Below are 18,188 nucleotides of genomic sequence, written 5' to 3' on the forward strand. Positions count from 1 at the left end.
TCTTCCTGCATGGCTGGCCCCAAGGACTTCAGACTTCCTGGCTCGCCCCAGTCATGTAAGCAGATCCTTTGCAATACATGTCTCTCTGTTGATATCTGCCTGTCAATCCATCCATCCATCATCCATCTATCTATCTATCCACTTATCTATCTGATAAATATGCAGAGCAGCTGTGCTTTCATTTTGTGAGGTTAGCCCTTCCACATTCTCCATGGAAACACCTTTTGGGTTGGATAGCATATTACTTTCCTAGGGTTTCCATAACAAAGTACCACAGACTGGGTGGCCTAAGCAACACACATTTATTTTCTCACAATTCTCAAGGCTGGAAGTCTGAGACCAGGGTGTTAGGAGAGTTGGTTTCTGGTGAGGACTCTTTTCTGAGCTTTCAGACAGCTGCCTTCTCACTGTGTCCTCTCATGGTCATATTGGCTTAGTGTCCACCCAAATGACCTCGTTGTACCTTAACTGTACCTCCTTAAAGACCCTATCTCCAAATACATCTGCAAGCTTACGTACTGGAAGTTAGGACCTTACTATGGGAATTTTGGAAAGGGAGGACACGATTCAGCTCATAATAGAGGGTGAGAGAACTGGCCCCAACTTCATACTTTAGCTCAGGCGAGATCCCTGCTTCCCAAAGCTAAATTCCAGAGATAGATAGCAATCCTGTTTTACAGGTAGCCACTCAAGCCTCTCTTGGTTATCTCATTGGGGATGCTTCAAGTTCCAGCTTGCTAGGGAGGATGGGATGCACCGAGTTCAGTGGGTGAGGAGCAAAACAAGTCCCACTTAGAAGAGGCCCAAAATAGAAGTAACCAATGAGCTTTCCCAAGACAAAGACTGAGAGAGGTGAGGACAACCTCCTTGAAGTTCAACTGTAGCAGTTGATCCTCTCTAAGGCTTTGCCCCCTGAATAAAAGTAAGGTGTTCTCTGGTGGCAGGTGGTCCCTGGTGACAGAGGGTGGCTGACTGCCCTGCATCAGTGCAGGTTCTAGCACAAAGCCACCTGAACTGGTCCAACAGGCTCATCCGCTGTGGACGGGCTGGCAGCAGCTGCCACGCAGAGAACCCAGGTCGCTACTCCATTGTTGGGTTTTTTGACCTCCTAAGACTATCACTGATGACCCATCTGGCCCTGAACCCGAATGGCTCTATTTCCATTTCATTATTTTTTTTGTAGCAAGATCAGCAATTAATTTCACCATTTCACATTTCAAACAATATTCAATGGATCATCTGCTGTGTACCAGGCAGTATCAGGGACCCATCTGGGTTGGGTTTGATTTGGTTTTAACCAAAGTTTCAGTTCTGGCTCTTTTATGCTGTGGCGTTCCACTCTGCACCATTTGCGGGAATCTCATGGAAGGAGGGATACAGATTCTTGGAAGGGGCAGTGGGGAAAGTGAGAAGCATGTCCCCTCTGGTCAGTGGCGTGCGTGATTGACCGAGCTGCAGCTGGCAGAATGAAGGGCCAGAGCGAGACCAGAGGCACCACCATAGAGCCTAGTTGGGGATGTGATATACACAGAAATGGGCAGCTGTGTGAGAGCCAGAGGTAATGAAGATGCTATAAAAGAAAGCACAGTGTAAACCTCTTGTTGATCAGCTAAGAAATGCCACGAAGATGGATGGGGTTATTTGGAGACTCCACAAAAGCACCTACATGTCCGGATGGTATTTCCATAAAGCCCTGGAAGTCTCCGGGATGAGGAACGAGATGATGATGAGCTACAAAGGGCTAAATTAGCTGCAAAAGGCCATGAGCCCTGAGCAGGTCAGTGGGACTAATAGAGAGAGGGAACAAACCGTGGCGATGGGAAAAAATAAACCGGCATTTCAAGTCAAGATGATTTCTCCTGCCTCCCCACTTTTTTTTCAGATAAAGGGTATTGTTTGATTGTTTCTAAACCCCAACCTAAAAATCAAAAGAACTGCCTGCACTCTAAACCCTGTCTCTGCTAAAATACCCCCTTTCCAACTCTCCCATTGCATGTCTCCCCTTGACCAGGAGCTGGGGACTCAGTTCTGGGAAATCTCATAGTAAATGTCATAGGCATGTGTTTGTCATTGCGTAAATCCTCACTCTGTGCTTGACAGGACTCCAAGATCACCTTTTAAAACTGATCTAGCTGAGGGATAAGACAGCGTTCTTAGCACTTCAACTCCAGCACAATATGACTGGCAATAAAATCTGCCTGAACCTCTATGATTGGCAGAGGGTTATGGTATAGTAGGCAACTCACTTTTTTGAAAAACATATTTTTTATTGATTTCAGAGAGAGGAAAGGAGACACAGAGAGAGATAGAAACATTGATGAGAGAGAAATATCAATCAGCTGCCTGCTGCACGCCCCCCTACTAGTTAGTGATTGAGCTACAACTTGGGCATGTGCCCTGACAAGGAATTGAACTGGAGACCTCCTGGTGCCCAGGGCAATGCTCAACCAACTGAGCTACACAGGCCAGGGCACAACTCATGTGTGTTTTTGTTGTTGTTGTTGTTAATCCTCATCTGAGGATATTTTTTCATTGATTTTCAGAGAGTGTGGAAGGGAGGGGGAGAAACAGAGAGAGAGAAACATCGATGTGAGAGAGACACATCGATCAGTTGCCTACCGCACCTCCCCGCCCAGGGGATCAAGCCTGCAACCAAGGAACATGCCCTTGAGTGGAATCAAACCTTGGACCCTTCAGTCCACAGGCCGCCTCTCTATCCACTGAGCCAACCCGGCTAGGGCAACAACTCACTTTTTAGAGTTTTTGCATTTCTCTTTTATGAAAACAACAACAACAACAACAACACTCTGTGGACACTGGACATGCATGATCTCTAATTCCTACAATCCCTCCAAGAGAGAAGGGCTGAGAGATCAATAACTTGCCCAGTCACACAGCCGCCAAGTGACAGAGCCGGGAAACAGGCTTTGCTGGCTCCTGGTAGGGCGTTCTATTGACCTCGCTGGACTGTCCCTCTCCATCCTGGCCCTTAGTTCTGCCCAGTACCAAGTATCTCTCCAAGAAGCAGATGACAATGATTCCTATCCGCTTCCCCTACAGGTAACCACACACACGTGCTAGTGAATGAACATGAACATGAACTCAGGCATGAAACAAAGCCAGAAATACTTAAAAACACCTGTGAAGAAATATCCTAATTGCTGAAAACACACGCAAGGTATTGATTAGGGGTCTGTTATGGGCAAGGCAAAGTCAGGCATGTTACTTAGCAAACAATCTCAAAACTCTCACCAGGCACCCATCCTGAACTTGACCAGATCTTGCAAACATCAAACACTAAGAAGTTATTCCTTAGCCAATCTACCTCACCTACTACGTCTCCCTAGCAAGATAATCAGTTACACTGACTGGCTTATTCGGGCAATAAATATTTCTCTACAGAGAGGGTTGTTTTCTAAATTAAGTAAGCACTCATCTAAATCTGCTAAACATGTTATTGCGTTCTTAATGTTGGTTCAACTAGAGCAAAACATCCTGCTCTCATGTGGGTGGCCCAGTCACACCTGTGTGCAAAGAATGGCATCTGGCGTAGACTTGTCTGCTGTTGGTCTATGTGAGTGAGAACGCAGATAATGGGCCTGGATTCCACCCCGAATGCAGAGGAGTGGGTGCTAGTGACTGCCTTGCTTTGGGGTGTGTCAGAGAACATTCTTTTCTCTCAGCAATTGCTACATGTGGTTCCCTCCAGGGTGAGGGGACCACTCACTGGTGGTCATTGGCGTGGCCCCTGCACTTGCCTTTTTCCTTTTAAAAGACCTCGGGGCTACTTTTCTTCTTTCTTTCTGCCCACTGCCAGAGACTGTAGGCTGAATGACCAGGTTTACCTTAACACTACTAATGACGAGAAAGGCATGAACATACCATTTTCCAATTGTGTCATACATCATAAACATGGGCAGCAGAGATGGGAACATGGTGGGGGGGGGACCTGCAAGAGAAGGTTCTACACTTCTCTCCACAAGACTTCACTCAGTTGGAACTTTCCAAAATATTTACCTGGCATCGCTCATCACATTTACTGTTTTCTCCATCTCTTAGCCTCTGTCTTATTTATTCTCTGCGCTGAAGAGTGGGGGTAATAGAAAATTAATTAAATATTTCACATGTAGTTTCTACTTCTACCTCAGAGAGGAGTGGCCAAATTCTTCTCTGACTCTCTAACACACACACACACACACACACACACACACACACACACACACACGAGTGCAAGATAAAGAGAGACTTGCAGGATTTGGAACTTCTGCTAGGCAGCCCCTGAAGGAGCATCGAGCACAAACAAGTGAAGAGAAGTAGAGCGAGCATGAGGAGGGTGGTAGCTTTCCCCTTAACCAGCAGGGCAATGGGCTTGCACTATGCATGATATTATGTTGCTCCCTAATCGAAAGAGACCAACAGTAAAATGCCCACTCAATAGGGCATCAGATGCTCTGCTTGGCAATTCCCTCCTCATTCACATCTTTGTCCTGCACGTCCCTCCTGCCCCACCATCCCACTGGCCTTCTTGGTCTTTCCTGAGCATATTGAGGTTCTTTGGTTTCAGGGCTATGTCATTCTGCCCTTCCACTTAGACCCTTCCTCACCAGAACTTTAATGGAGACGCCTTCAATTTCAACTGGCAACCCTGCCTAATTCCTTGCCTGTGTACTGCTCTCCCTCATTATGGTAAGACTGGTTCACGGATTTTACATTTCAGGGGGTATCTTTGCCAACACAACCCTCCAGGAGGGTAAGGGCTTGTACATCTTGTTTACTAGCTTATTAGCATCAACTGCATGCTTGTTGAATGACATGAGTGGCTCACTCTTCATCCACTGAGAAAGAAGAGAAAAGAAAGTTAGGATAAGCGAGGGATGCAGAGGAGGAGAGAAGGGGGTGGGAAAATGTAGAAGGAAAGAGAGTCTAGAAGGAGAGAAGAGGAGAGGAGAAAAGAAGGGAGTGCAGGGGAGGTTTAGGGAGTGGAGGGAAAAGGAGGGGGAAGGAGGGGAGGAGAGTAGAGGGAGAAGAGGAGAGAAAAGGCTAGCATTCAAGATGTAAGGAAATAAATTGCCAGTGAACAATTTCTGATGCCTGAGAAGACTGAAGAGTTTTCAAAATCAAGGATGTTCATATTCCATCTAAACTTTTTGTAGTGATCCCTCCAACCTCTCTAACCCCACATTAAAAGTTGGTGTACACAATGGCCTCAGGTCATACTACCTGTCTGATCTAAGACCCAGGGAAGGGGCAAGAGACTAGAGGAAGGGAAAACTGAAGTTCGTGTTCACACTGGGAAAGCACTGAATCCCTTGGGGTGTAGACAGATACCTGGGACAGGCACTGGGCTTCCCACCACCTGTGGATGAACGTTGCAGTTGGAGAAGTTCGAGGCATTCAGGCTGCACATCTAAATGTTCATCAAAGATTGTGGCAGTCTTAAAATATAATGTGAGTGATGTTTGAGAAGACAGCACAGCTTGTGCAGCCCTATGTAAAGCAGATGCAAATCATATGCAAATGTGCACATGTTCTCCCTGACTAGTTCTGACTCCAGGCCCCATGTGAAGATCAGGTCTCTGGACATCCCTCGATGTCTAGTTCAATCAGTGGGTGGGAGCCACATGCTCATGCTTCAGGGCACAAGGCTGCCTTTGCTGGGTTCGGAGGGGCTTTGGAGAAGAAGTCACTAATACGTTGATATTTGCAGGGGAACTGGAACCTCAGAGACGCCAATTGTCAACATGATGGTGGACTGGCACTCACAGATAGAGGGACCTGCTTCTGAGCTGTGAGAAGGACAGACAGGGCTGTTCTAGCTGAGAACTCATTGCAATCCCAGAGACAACCCATGTGAACCTTTCTCCATTTTTTCATTGTGGCAAAATACACTACGATGTTCCATTTTACATAGCTTTAAGGGTACAGTTTGGCAGCATTAATTACATTCACATTGTTGTACAATCATCAGCACCATCCATCTCCAGAACTCTGTTCACTTGCAAAACTAAGACTGTACCCATAAAACACTAACTACACTCCTCCTTGTAGTTTTGATTTGCATTTTCCTAATGATCAGTGAAGCTGAGCAATTTTTTCATGTGCTTATTAGGCATTTGTAAATATTGCTTAGCCATTTACAGTGGAGTATTAATCAGCCTTAAAAAGAAGGAAATTCTGGCATATTCGGCAACATGCGTGAAACTTACAGACATTATGCTAAGTGAAATAAGTCAGTCACAAAAAGGCAAACACTACAGGTTTCACTGTATGCGGCATCTACAGTAGTCAGATTCATAGAGACTGAAAGTAGGATGGTGGGTGCCAGGGGCTGAGGGGGAGTGGAGGATGGGGAGTTGTGTTTCATGGGAACATGACATTTGCTTAGCCATTCAGCTGTCTATGGACACTTGGGTTGCTTCCAGGCATCAGCTATTAGAAAGAATGCTGCTATAAACACAGGGTGTACAGATATCTCTTTGAGACCCCGCTTTCAATGCTCTGGAATGTATACCCACAAGCTGAAATGCTAAGCCATCTATAGTAATGCTATTTATATTTCTAATATTTTGAAGCATGGCCATACTGTCTTCATGGTGGCTGCACATTTGACATCCCCACCAGCAGTGCACAGGGTCCCAGCTTCCCCACATCACTGCCAGTATGTACTGTTTTTTGGGTTTTGATAGTAGTCACCTTAATGGGCGTGAGGTGGTATCTCCTTGTAGTTTTGATTTGCATTTCCCTGAGGAGCAGTGATGTTGAGCAATTTTGTGTGTGGTTATTAGCCATTTGTGATTCTTCTTTGGAGAAATGTCCGTTGCCTATTTTTGAATGGAGTTACTTGTGTGGGTTTTTGGTCATTGTTGCTGTTGTTGAGTAACCCACATTAATTTTTGTGCACACAGTCGATGGCTCTCGCAGGAGGACTCTGTGAGAGATTCTTCCAAAGGCAATGTCAATGCTTCATCGACGCTCAGCCTCCTACCATAAGCTGCTTAGGTTTGAATTGGCTTCCCAAGCTTCTCTAAGTCCCATTAGGGCTACCTCCGGCATAAATTCCACAATCAACACTCGCCTGGATCTTGATAGTCACCTCCTCAATGGTGACTCCATACTCACCATGCCCATTCCTACACGGCAGCTAGGGCCCACTTCCTAAATAAATATGAGATCATCATTCTTCTGCCCACAACAGACTACAGACGCCCCACCTCACTCAGGAATGAATCCCCATTTCTTGGCATGGCCTACAACCACAGAGAGACCTGGTCTCCCCTGTATATGCCCTCATCTAGCACCAACTCTTCATCTTCTACCACTACTGACCCTCTGACTGGCCTTTGTTTCTCACTGATGCCATTTTGGTTGCTTCAGCACCTGCCATCCTGTCAGCTTAGAATGTCCTTCCCAGCAACTGCCCACTTCTGACCCACTTGGCCATTCATACCTCAGAGAGATCGCTCTTGGCCATCCCAGAGCAGCCACTCCCCACCCCCGTCCCCCCGTCTCTCAATCTCTCTGTTTTGTTGCCTGCACAGCAGGTTCTTCTTTCTGAAATTACTTTATATTTGTGTTTTCAGCCTTGATCTCATAAAATTGGACTTGGCTGCTATTTGGAGAGTCCCAAAATAACTGTGGCTTACACAAAATGCAGGTGCATTTTTCTCTCCCAGGAAAGAAGTTCAGGGCTGGGCAGTCCATGCTGAGTCTGTTGCTCCTCTCACGTTTCTATTCCACCCTCCTCAGGACACAGACTCCATCCTCAAAGTTGCCTCAAGGTCATGTCGTTTCACACAGAGGGAGAGGGCGAGGGTGAACGGGTGCAGGATGCTTCCACAGCGGGTGAGTCAGCCCCTACTAAAGGCTTTCCCCGGGAACCACACAATCATTTTCATTGCCATCTTGTAGGTGATTCCTCTCAGCTAGGGTAGGTGGGGAACACAGTATCATTTCCCTTTCATGTGGGCGTCCTGGCTATGACTAAGCGACCGATTACCAAGGAAGAAGGAATACATGGGGATTTGGTAGGCATCTGGCGGTGTCTGTCACAATTCCTTCTGGAACGATTTTCCTCCTCAGAAAACAGGAGCTCCACGCCGCCAGCGATCTTGTCTGTGTGGTGTTCCACAGTAACCCCAGCACTCGCCACGGCTTCTGAGGGGCACATCAGAAACAGGTGCAATAAACAGCTGCTGAATAAGAATGAAGCACTGTGGTGGCTTTCCTTTTCCAACATGATGTTTAAGAACACGCGGGGATCCCCTCTGCCACGTTCAGGTTCTACCAGGAGACAGGGCAATTTTGTGTTGCCACGAGTCTATTCACATCCCCGTTCCACTCCCTGGGAAAAATCATTTGCCTTCAACCTAAGAGTCGTAGAATCATCCTTATCATACAAGGCGAGCCCGTCTTCCTTTCTAAGCATCGCTGCTGCCTAGAGCGAACCATCACATTTCCTGTGGAGCCCAATGGCAGGCCAGATTAATCCCACAGCTTTCCTTTGGTACAACCTGTTCCTGTCCCTGTGGTCTGACTTTCGGGTTTCTCTCCAGAATTTTCCAGGAATCTGGCTTCATTCTGAGCACACTTATTCAAGAATGGGTCACTAAAGTGATCCCGGATGTCCTTTCTGTCTGATTTTCTTCTAACCCCACTCAGATATGGCCGAGGCCGTGTGTGGGAGTAGATGCATCCCTCCAGTCTGGCTGTGTTAAAACTTCCAGTCCTCCGGGTGCCTGTCGCAGAGAACACACATACACACATACACACACACACACACACACATACACACACTCACACACTCACACACACATACACACACAGAGCCATTTCCAAAGATGTTTTAAAGTGCACAGTCTGGGGCCCATCTTGAAAACATTTCTCATCTATTACTTTTTAACTGATTACCATTTGATTTTTTAAATGATAAAACAAGAAAACCTTAAAACACTCACTGGATCCTGAATCGTTAAACATAAAAGGGCACTTTGGTGTGTTTATTATCAGACTGAAGGAAATCGTGTCTGGTTTAAGCACTTTGCTCCTTAAAGTGTCCCCTCTCTGCTGAAGTGGAGTTACATACTGGTATGTATTGGCAGAAAACCCCACCCATTTCCAATTTTCTCATCTTTGGTGTCTGGCCTGATGAGCTATCACCTTCCTAGGATGCAACTTCCTCTGGGGAGGAGGACGGGCATGTGACGTTGCTGGTCGTACTCAGAACTGAGACTGAGCCCCCGTGTTCGGAGCTGCCTCCTTCTCCCCTCTGCAGATGGACCTTGTTACTCCAAGGACCCATTTCTGTGGCCTCCTGGCAAGCATCAGTCGTACTGTGTGCAATGCAACTTATTGCCTTGCAACCTACCCTGTGTTTTACCTTTGAGGGTGCTTTTTATTTTCATGGAGGCGGAATTCCCCTAACATAAAATTCACCACGCATAGTTGTCCAATCCAGCGACATTTAGTGCATTCCCATGTGGCACAACCACCACCTCTATTGAGCTTCGAAACATTGTCAACGCCCTCAAAGACAACCCTGCATCTACCCAGCAGCCACTCCCCTCTTCCCCCTCTCCCAGAAACCCACATTCTGCGTTCTGTCTCTATGGTTTTCCTCTTCTGGATATTTCATAGAAATACAATGACACAATTTGTGACCTTCTGTGTCTGGCTTGTTTTTACTGAGCATGATATTTCAAGTCCCACCCATGCTGTGACATGCATAAGGACTTCATGACTTTTCACCGTGTCTGCTGCACGGAGACACCGCATTTTGCTGATCCATTCTTCCATCCATGGGCATCAGGGCTGTTGCCAGCTTTAGTCTATTGTGAATAATGTATGAGCCTGCAATGCACATGTTTCTGTTGTAGTACCTGTTTTCATTTCTCTTGGGTATATGCTCAGGCCTGGAATTGCTTGGTCATACGTCTAACTTTTTGAAGAACTGCCAAACTGTTTTCCACAGTGTGATTGTACTTTTCCTTCACTGGTTTGTAGGCTCTCTCTCATTGATATATTTTGTAACTTAGTCCTCAAGAAAAGATTTCTTGAGAATCAGAAGGAAGCTCTGAATCCCCAAAGCAGGAGTTAAAATCAACAGCAAGCTCACCTGTTCCTGTTTCAAATGCAATACTATGGAGCAGGAGGTGCTCAGAGATATTTTCCTCATCCCTTTCCTCCCTCCCCTAGGAGAACAGCTGGGTAGGAGGCTAAGAGGAACCATGTGTGTATTTAATTTCAACAGTGTGGAGAAACCAGAGAATGCTGGGTGAAGGGTATGTTAGACATGGGATGGAAGGAGAAGGAACAACTAGAGAGATAGAAAAGGAACCAGACGTATATTCAGGTATTAGTATATAGGCTGGCCACTCAGGTTGTCTGTGGTATATACCTTGGAAATGGAGTCTTTAAACTCTCCTAAAAATTACACAGACTTGCATATAAAGATGAGACCACTGGCTCCATACAGTTCATATAACCCATGCACACCACTCTAACTATACTTTAGCCATGCATATCATTTATCTTTGGCTTACAATCCCACTTCCTTTCCCCTTTGCAAATGCTGTCCTCTTTGCCTGAAACATCCTCCCACAAATCGTCTGCCTGAAAAATGCCCACCTATCCTCAAAACCCTATCTAGGGATCACCTCTCTCCTCCAACCTCCCAAGACACCCTTCTCAGCACGACCTCTGACCCTGTGTGCTCATATGCCATCCAATATTACTTATCATTACAGGCCTGTCTCACCTTCCTAGCCAGGTGCTCTTTGAAGGCAGGGATCCTGGATTCCTCTTAAAATGGGACTAAACATATTTACTTTTCAGGGTTGTTGTCAGGGTGAAGTGAGCTCACACATTTAAAGAGGACTACCTTGCACATCGTAGGGATTTAATACATGTTAGCAAATCACTTGGGCCTTTGAACCACCTGCACTATCAAGGTTGCCAATGGTCTGAACAAAGGATGCTTTTTGATTGTGCAAGGCTAACAAGTCTGGTACATGGGGCGAAGGAGAAAGGAGGAGAGAGGTGAAGGAAGGTGGGGAAATGATTCACCGGATCTTCAGGATGAAAGGTAAGAATGGGCATAACATGGCCAGCACCACCAGCAGAAAATTTACAACGCATACATGTGATAAGTGAATTGGGCCATCATAACTATTATCATTATTGCCGTTCTGACTCAGAACATGCTGATTTAGACCTCAAAATTGCTGACTCAGTCTATGCCTTTGTTTTCTCTGGATAAATAAAAGAAGGAGGAGGAAGAGGAGGAGGAGGAGGAGGAGGAGGAGGAGGGGAAAGGGAAAGAGAAGGAAGAGAGGGAGACTAAAACAAAACGAAACAGTAATTCATGAAATTTCAGAACTCCCTCTGGGAGGCTGAGAAAGATGATCCTCAGGTTTGTTAGATGCTCAGATCCTGGGCGAAAGGCCTTAGATCCAGACACAAACAGCAACACGACAGAGAATGAAAGAAAAGTTTATCACATGGGCTAAGCTACATGCAGTCATCTATTTGTAAGAGATACAAGGCAGGTACCATTCTTTAAACTGTGAGCATCTTCGGGACTCAGTTCTTCCAAACCCGTGCTGTTGAGTCATTGCCTTGTTCTGCTGTACCATACACCAGATGTCACCCCAGCTGTTGGACAGCTGCCCCTGCCCATGCAATAATGCTCACCTCCTCTGACCTGTGATTTACATGGTGGGTAAGAAGTCTGCATACCGGTTCACCAGGAGAATTGGTTTGGGTTGCTTGCATAACCAAAATTCTCACAAGCAGCCAAATCCTGCAAGACGGGTAGATGACAAATCAGGTAGGAGGACGAGGCACTAAGAGTCTTCATATCGCCAAATACAAGGCTATTTTGGGAAAGCAGACCAGTAGCAGAGTACATGCTCGACTGGACTATCACACGACCAACAGAACTGATTCAAACCACAAAAAACAGCAGGGATAACAGACAGTAAGGGCTTTTTAATAAACTTCATAAAATAGGGAGTTTAGAAATTGCATTGCTGGAATTAGTAGAAAAATACACAGCAACTTAAGGACTGATGGACTTAGTTAATCCCAATCAAATTTTAATGCTGAAAAAATGTTATGAATTGTCTTTGGAGTCTCCACATCCTAAATCCAACAAAAACATTTACTTCTGGTGATGAAATAGAAAACAAAATGAATTTAAAGATGCCTGTGGGCTTTGGAGCTCAGTAATGAGCATCTCTTTAGTATTTAGAGCTGATCCTTTGAACTCTTCAGCCCCAAAGAATCAGATGTTCCCACATCCAAGCCATTTTTCTGCTACCCACTAATGGCTACCATGTGTCCTAATGATGAACTATCAGCTGCTTAATATATCTTCACTCTGATGAACTTTGCTTCCACTGAAACACATTATTTTTAAAAGATAACTTTATGTCAATACTATAAATGGAAAAAATATCAATTATTCCAAGTAGAGAGTCACCATAAAATAAATCCAACACAACCACAAGTTAGTAAAATCTTGCTACCATAACCTGCAGACACTGATCCCCAGGTCTCCACTTTATAATTCAAAATGGAGATGGTCAAGGGTTGGAGAGGCACCCTAGCACCAAACAGAGACTTTCTCAATGGCATAAACAGGGGAATTAAAAGCAAATTGAAAAAAAAAAATAACTCCTTCTCAAAATAATTGACTTAACATTATTTAATAGCATCTTTATGTGCCACCTAAGTCCATAATAATCAAGTGGGATTTATAATTTGGGAAAGATATTTCCTAGCCAATGATTTAAAAACAGTAATACTACTGTCTTTTCAGCTGCTGTTAGAATACTGTATCTTTCTAGTGATCTCTCTAAGAAAATTCCAGTCTCTTATTCCTTCCTTCTCATGACATTTTCTTTCAATTTGAAGTTACCTCAACACACTGCTAAGACTGGCAGTGCTAGAACACAGTGCTAATATACCAGGCTGCTTGTCCACGAACCCCGGATCTTCAATGCTCTGCTCTTTATGCACCAACTGTAACACTGGACAAGTTCACATCTCTCTGCTCAGTCTCTTCCGCTCTAAAGCTGGGTGCAGGGTAGTACCTACCTCAATGGATTTAGGGAGGGGATGCATGTGAAATGCTTAAAATATATAAGGACCATGTGAGCTTGTGGTGCTGTATTGATTTTTTTTTGCCTGTATTTGTTTCCTGTTGCTGCTGTAACAAAATTCCCAGAAATGTAATGGCTAAACAGAGCACAAATGTATTGCCTTCCAGCTCTGTAGTTCAGAAACCTGATGCAGGTCTTACTGAGCTATAAGTCTCGGCGAGGCTGTGTTCCTTTCTGAAGCCTCTAGGGGTGAGTCTGAGATTTTCCTTTTCCAGACTCTAGAACAGTGGTTCCCAACCTTTTCTTGGTCATCCCCCACCTAAGCATCTGTAAAATCCTGATGCTCCCCTGTGACACATAATTCTTATTATTCAAAAAGTGAACTCCTATTCACGTGGAGGAAGCCTAAAAGGCCATTAACTTGGTCTAAACAAGCTTCCAAAGAACATGGCATCCATGAAAGAGAAAAATAAAAGAACAAAAGGACAGTTGAAGTGCTGAGGAAGAAATCACTAAGAAATTGTTAAAAAATAATAATAATATGAAGTGATATGACAAAATAGCATTCTGTATATGAGGACCCTAGAACCATAAGAAATGCAAAAAAATCACTGTTAATAACTCATTCTCGAATTGCCCCCCTTAAAAATCAAATTGGCCCCTGTGGGGTGGGTGCCCCACCTTGGAAATCACTGCTCTAGAAGCTGCCTGCATTTCTCAGCACGTCTCCTTCCATTGTAAAGAGGGCAATGACCTATAGTAGAGTTTTTCTCAAGAAATGTGAGCCCAACACATTCTCTCCTCCTGTCTCCCTCTTTTCATAAAGACCCTGTAGTCATGTTGGGTCCAAGCAGATAATTCAGAATAACCTCCACATCACATGGCCAGATGATAAGCAAGACTCATTCTATTTGCAACCATAATTGCCTTTGCCAGGTAATCTAGCATAGTCATGGGTTCCAGGGATTAAGGCATGGGGATGTTTGGGGGGCATTATTTTGGCCACCACACTCTCAAATTGTGAGATATCCACCCATACAAAGTGGGTGGATATCCCTGCTTTCACGCTGTCTCAGAGGTGCCCGAGGCTGTCCCCTGGGAGGTCTCAAGCAGGTAACCTTGCACTTGATCTCTTCTATTAGCATGTCCCCCACTTTGCTTTTACTGCTTATAAAATCTTTTACTTTGGAATAGTTTTAGATTCACAGAAAGATTGCAAAAATAATACAGAGAATCGCTGTGTATCTCTCACCCAGCTCCCTCTAACATTAACATCTTCCTAAATCATAGAATGATATCCACACCAGGAAATTGACATTGGTACAATACTGTCCACTAAACCGAAGATCACAGGTCTCTCTTTTCTGTGCCAGGATCCAATTTAAAGTCTCACCTTGTTTTCTTGTTATTTCTCTTTAGTCTCCCCACAGATGACATTCTGCAATGCCAGCATTTGGTTGAGCAGAACAGGGTCACCAAGTACCTCCGCACCTTCCTTATATTATAGCCTCCATTTAGGGGAATTTCCTGGCCCCTACAGGCATTTGAGTCTGCAGCCCCTAAGTAAGTCCTGTGAGGATTCTAAGAAGGCCCAACTCCAGCACCTTTCTCACTCCAACCCTTTCAGAGTAACCCTTTCCTCAAATATTGTTCCTCTCCTAACTTCAGATGAATGGGCAAACTCTCTCCTTTCACAAAACACCAATGACCTACCATGAGGCCAACATGCCCTGTCAAGACAGCGCAGGGGAGTCTGAGGCACTTGACACCGGAACCAGAACTTCCGGTCAGCACTCCTTCTCCTTCCCCTCTTCTAGTTTCCCTTCTTCCTTCCCCTTCGAAAAACAGCTCATGGAATTGTACAGAAAGGGCATCAATAGATTAAAAACTGTCTCCTTCTAATAACATGTTAAGCAGTGTTGAAAATTAATCACCCAGGCCGTTGTGCTGCCCTCCTCAGAGGGAGACAGCTGGGGAAATTTAATAAATTATTATCACAACGATGTTCCTATTATAGAATTTGCATTTCATTTGCAGGCTTGCATTTGGCCTCAACGTTGCCTGATGATTGTTAATAAAACCAACGGACTCTTTTGCCTCAATGGTTAGAGGACTGTGCTTCGACTAGTTCATCAAAGGGTATTCTTTGGGCTTCATATTTAATTATTTCAGCTTCTTCTCTAACCTCTTTCTTTATAATTTTTGTTTCTTTAAGACAACCAAAGACAGTATTTAATCCTGAGAGTGCCCTGCTGCCGGAAATACGCACTGTAATGATATGCCTAGCTTAAAAGCAAATCTAATCTACTTGCTTATTAAATTTAAATGTGTTTAAGGCTGATATGGTTTGAAGATGATATGTAAAATAACATCCTCCATGGTTATAAATGTCAACTCTAAAAATTATATGCAATATAACATACAAAATAAATGCTACTTCATCTTTACATTCCACTGTGATCAATTCATTAAACGATGTGTTACAAGCCAGGAGGACAATTGTACAACGCAAGATGCCATTTGTCACAGCCTATTCTAAAGCACTCAGGAGATGCTATACAGATTTTTTTGTGTTAGCAATGGGTTATAGTTCTTATTAGAAAGAGGGGTAAGAAGCAGCTTTCTGCTGTACCATGACCGGAATTACTTCTCCAATCAAATATTAAAGACGGAGGAAATCCATTCTTATAACAATGTTCGATATGAATAAATGGGAGGAGTTGCTTGTGGTTTTCTCAGGAAGAGAGCACAGACTATAAACAGTAAGTATGATGATAAAGAGTTAAGATGCATTTACTTCTGGGTTATGAATCACAGTTACAGTGTCCTGATCATACCACATTCGTAGCCTACAAATTTTCAAACTGGATTGACAATCAGGATCCTATGTGGATTGCGGGGAGGGGGCATGCACTACACATTTTGGGGCCCTTTCCTCTGGGTTCTACTTGAGAAGATTGGAGAAAAGCCTGGGAATTCCATTTTAATTTAATTTTTTTAAAAAAATCTTCTTTCATGATTCTCAAACAGGTAGCATCCTCTGAGGCATAACCAAACCTTGTTTAGCATGTGTATGTGTGTAGGCAAGCCCACTGTAACTCTTAAAACAAATGAGTGATACCATGAGTATGAGAAACTCTATGTGCCCAATGGACACCCTTCTCCACACAGTTAGAGCCACAGTGGCCAGGAGAGCAACACACTTATTCTGTGTGGTGCTGGGGACTTCAAGTAGTGCTGACTTCCCTTCCACTCTGTGCCCAACATTCTCAAGTCTCCCTTCTAACTTAGGTCACTTCCTATCTCCCCTTTAGCTCTAGAGATCAGAGTATCATTCAGAAAAAAAAGTGCCTGGCTGAGAAGTCAAACCTCATGGGAATTTATTGAAGAGTTAGAATCATCAATGCATATACCACAATGAGGGCAGTTGACTCTGGCTGCAAGGACTTTTAAATGCTTTTAAAAATTATTTTAAATTTAGTTGTTCTAAGCACACTGCTTTGTCAATGCTTTTGTGTTCCTTAGTGGCCTTCTAAGAAGTCCTGGGACTTTTGTCATTACTCAACAGAGAACTCTGCATTTGGGATACTAACTGATATTCCACCCAGCGCTCTTCTATTTCATTTGGGGTAATGATCCTTTTTTTTCTTCTCTGTTTGGGTTGGGCCCGTTCCAGATGCACAGGTGCACAGGTGATCAGAGTGTAGATGGGCTAGAACAGATTCCTCCAGAAAGCCATAGGAAAGAAATATAACTCTCTTCTCCAGATGTATTTGGGGAAGGTATGCAGGAGATTCCCTGCAGGTATCTGGAAATGGTGGGGACTGCTGGTCTAGACCTCCTCAGTAATCCACAACCTACATAGAGCCATTCTTCTGAAGGGAAGCTAGTTGAAACAGAGTTACAAACACAGATAAATATGCCTCACAGAGTGGCTTATGCCCTTTGCTCTGTGTGTGTGTGTGTGTGTGTATATGTGTTGGGGGGGATGTTTTAGAGTGGGGGCAGTACATTCTCAGAATTATGAGACTAAATAAATGTGAGTCTTTATAGCAGGGTCCCCATAGAGATATCTTCCTAGGCTTCACCAGCCAGAAATCACTCAACCTTCCCATCAAATGCCCTGGAGTTTTGACCTGCCTCTGGCCAACCTTTCATTAGATACCCTGCTTCCCAGGCTGCAGTTACAGCTTTCATAGTGTCAAAGAGTGTCCTCCAATTCCTTACTGCCTGCTGATCTCTACCTCCTCCCCCCACCACCCGTCTCCTCCACCATTTCTTTGAAGGTTCATCAGTCTCTGAAACTCACATTTTTAGCAGTCAACTCACTGGCATTCCATTGTGGAATAACTTGCTCCACCTCTCATGGTCATACCATACTTTCTATAATCATGAGACACATCTGATCTGCATCAGAACCCCACATACATGAGGACATAATCAACTCAGGATAGTGGTACCAAAAGTCTTATGAGGAACTGAGGCTCATTGGATAAGTCTGCAGCATAAGCTGCTCTCATTTGCTTACAGTATAAAATAGCAATTGGCCAAAGCATTTCCTCTGAGCATGACTTCAGTTAAGGTCCATATCAGACCTCGATAGCATGTGATGAAAAGCTTCCTCAAAGTGGTATTACGAAAACTAATTGCAATGCAAACTCCAACTTTAGAGTTTTTAACAAAACCCTATTATGACTATATCAGAGCATTTTAATGCAAGACTTCCAAAGCCAAAGGAGACACTGAAAGATGCACTACACTTCATTTCAGCATAAAGCACCATTACCTTCTGCAGCTACAGCCATGGCCTCTCACAGGAACCGCTGCTGAGTACAGGGGTGCGAGGGTGCTCCGTCCCTTCTCACTTATGCTTTGGTTTCCTTTCCAGCTACACAATCATCTCTTGCTGAGTTGACTGATTCATTAAACTTCTTAAATGTAATCATCAAGATATTCCACATTTCATGCAAAATTGTATAAAACTTTAGAAAAATTAAATGAAATAAAATGATCTATAATCTCACTGTCTAGAGGTAACTATGGTTAACACATTGAATATATATATAGTCAACTCAGGATAGTGGTACC

At 44.2% G+C, this 18,188-nt stretch overlaps 1 protein-coding gene across 1 annotated transcript in view; it reads right to left on the reverse strand.

Moving 5' to 3' along the window:
* Positions 1-18,188, reverse strand: part of RBFOX1 (RNA binding protein, fox-1 homolog (C. elegans) 1) — a 2,191,581-nt gene that overhangs the window by 493,780 nt on the left and 1,679,613 nt on the right.

This window comes from Myotis brandtii, unplaced genomic scaffold (genome assembly GCF_000412655.1).
Source record: "Myotis brandtii unplaced genomic scaffold, ASM41265v1 scaffold397, whole genome shotgun sequence".
Taxonomy (NCBI): domain Eukaryota; kingdom Metazoa; phylum Chordata; class Mammalia; order Chiroptera; family Vespertilionidae; genus Myotis; species Myotis brandtii.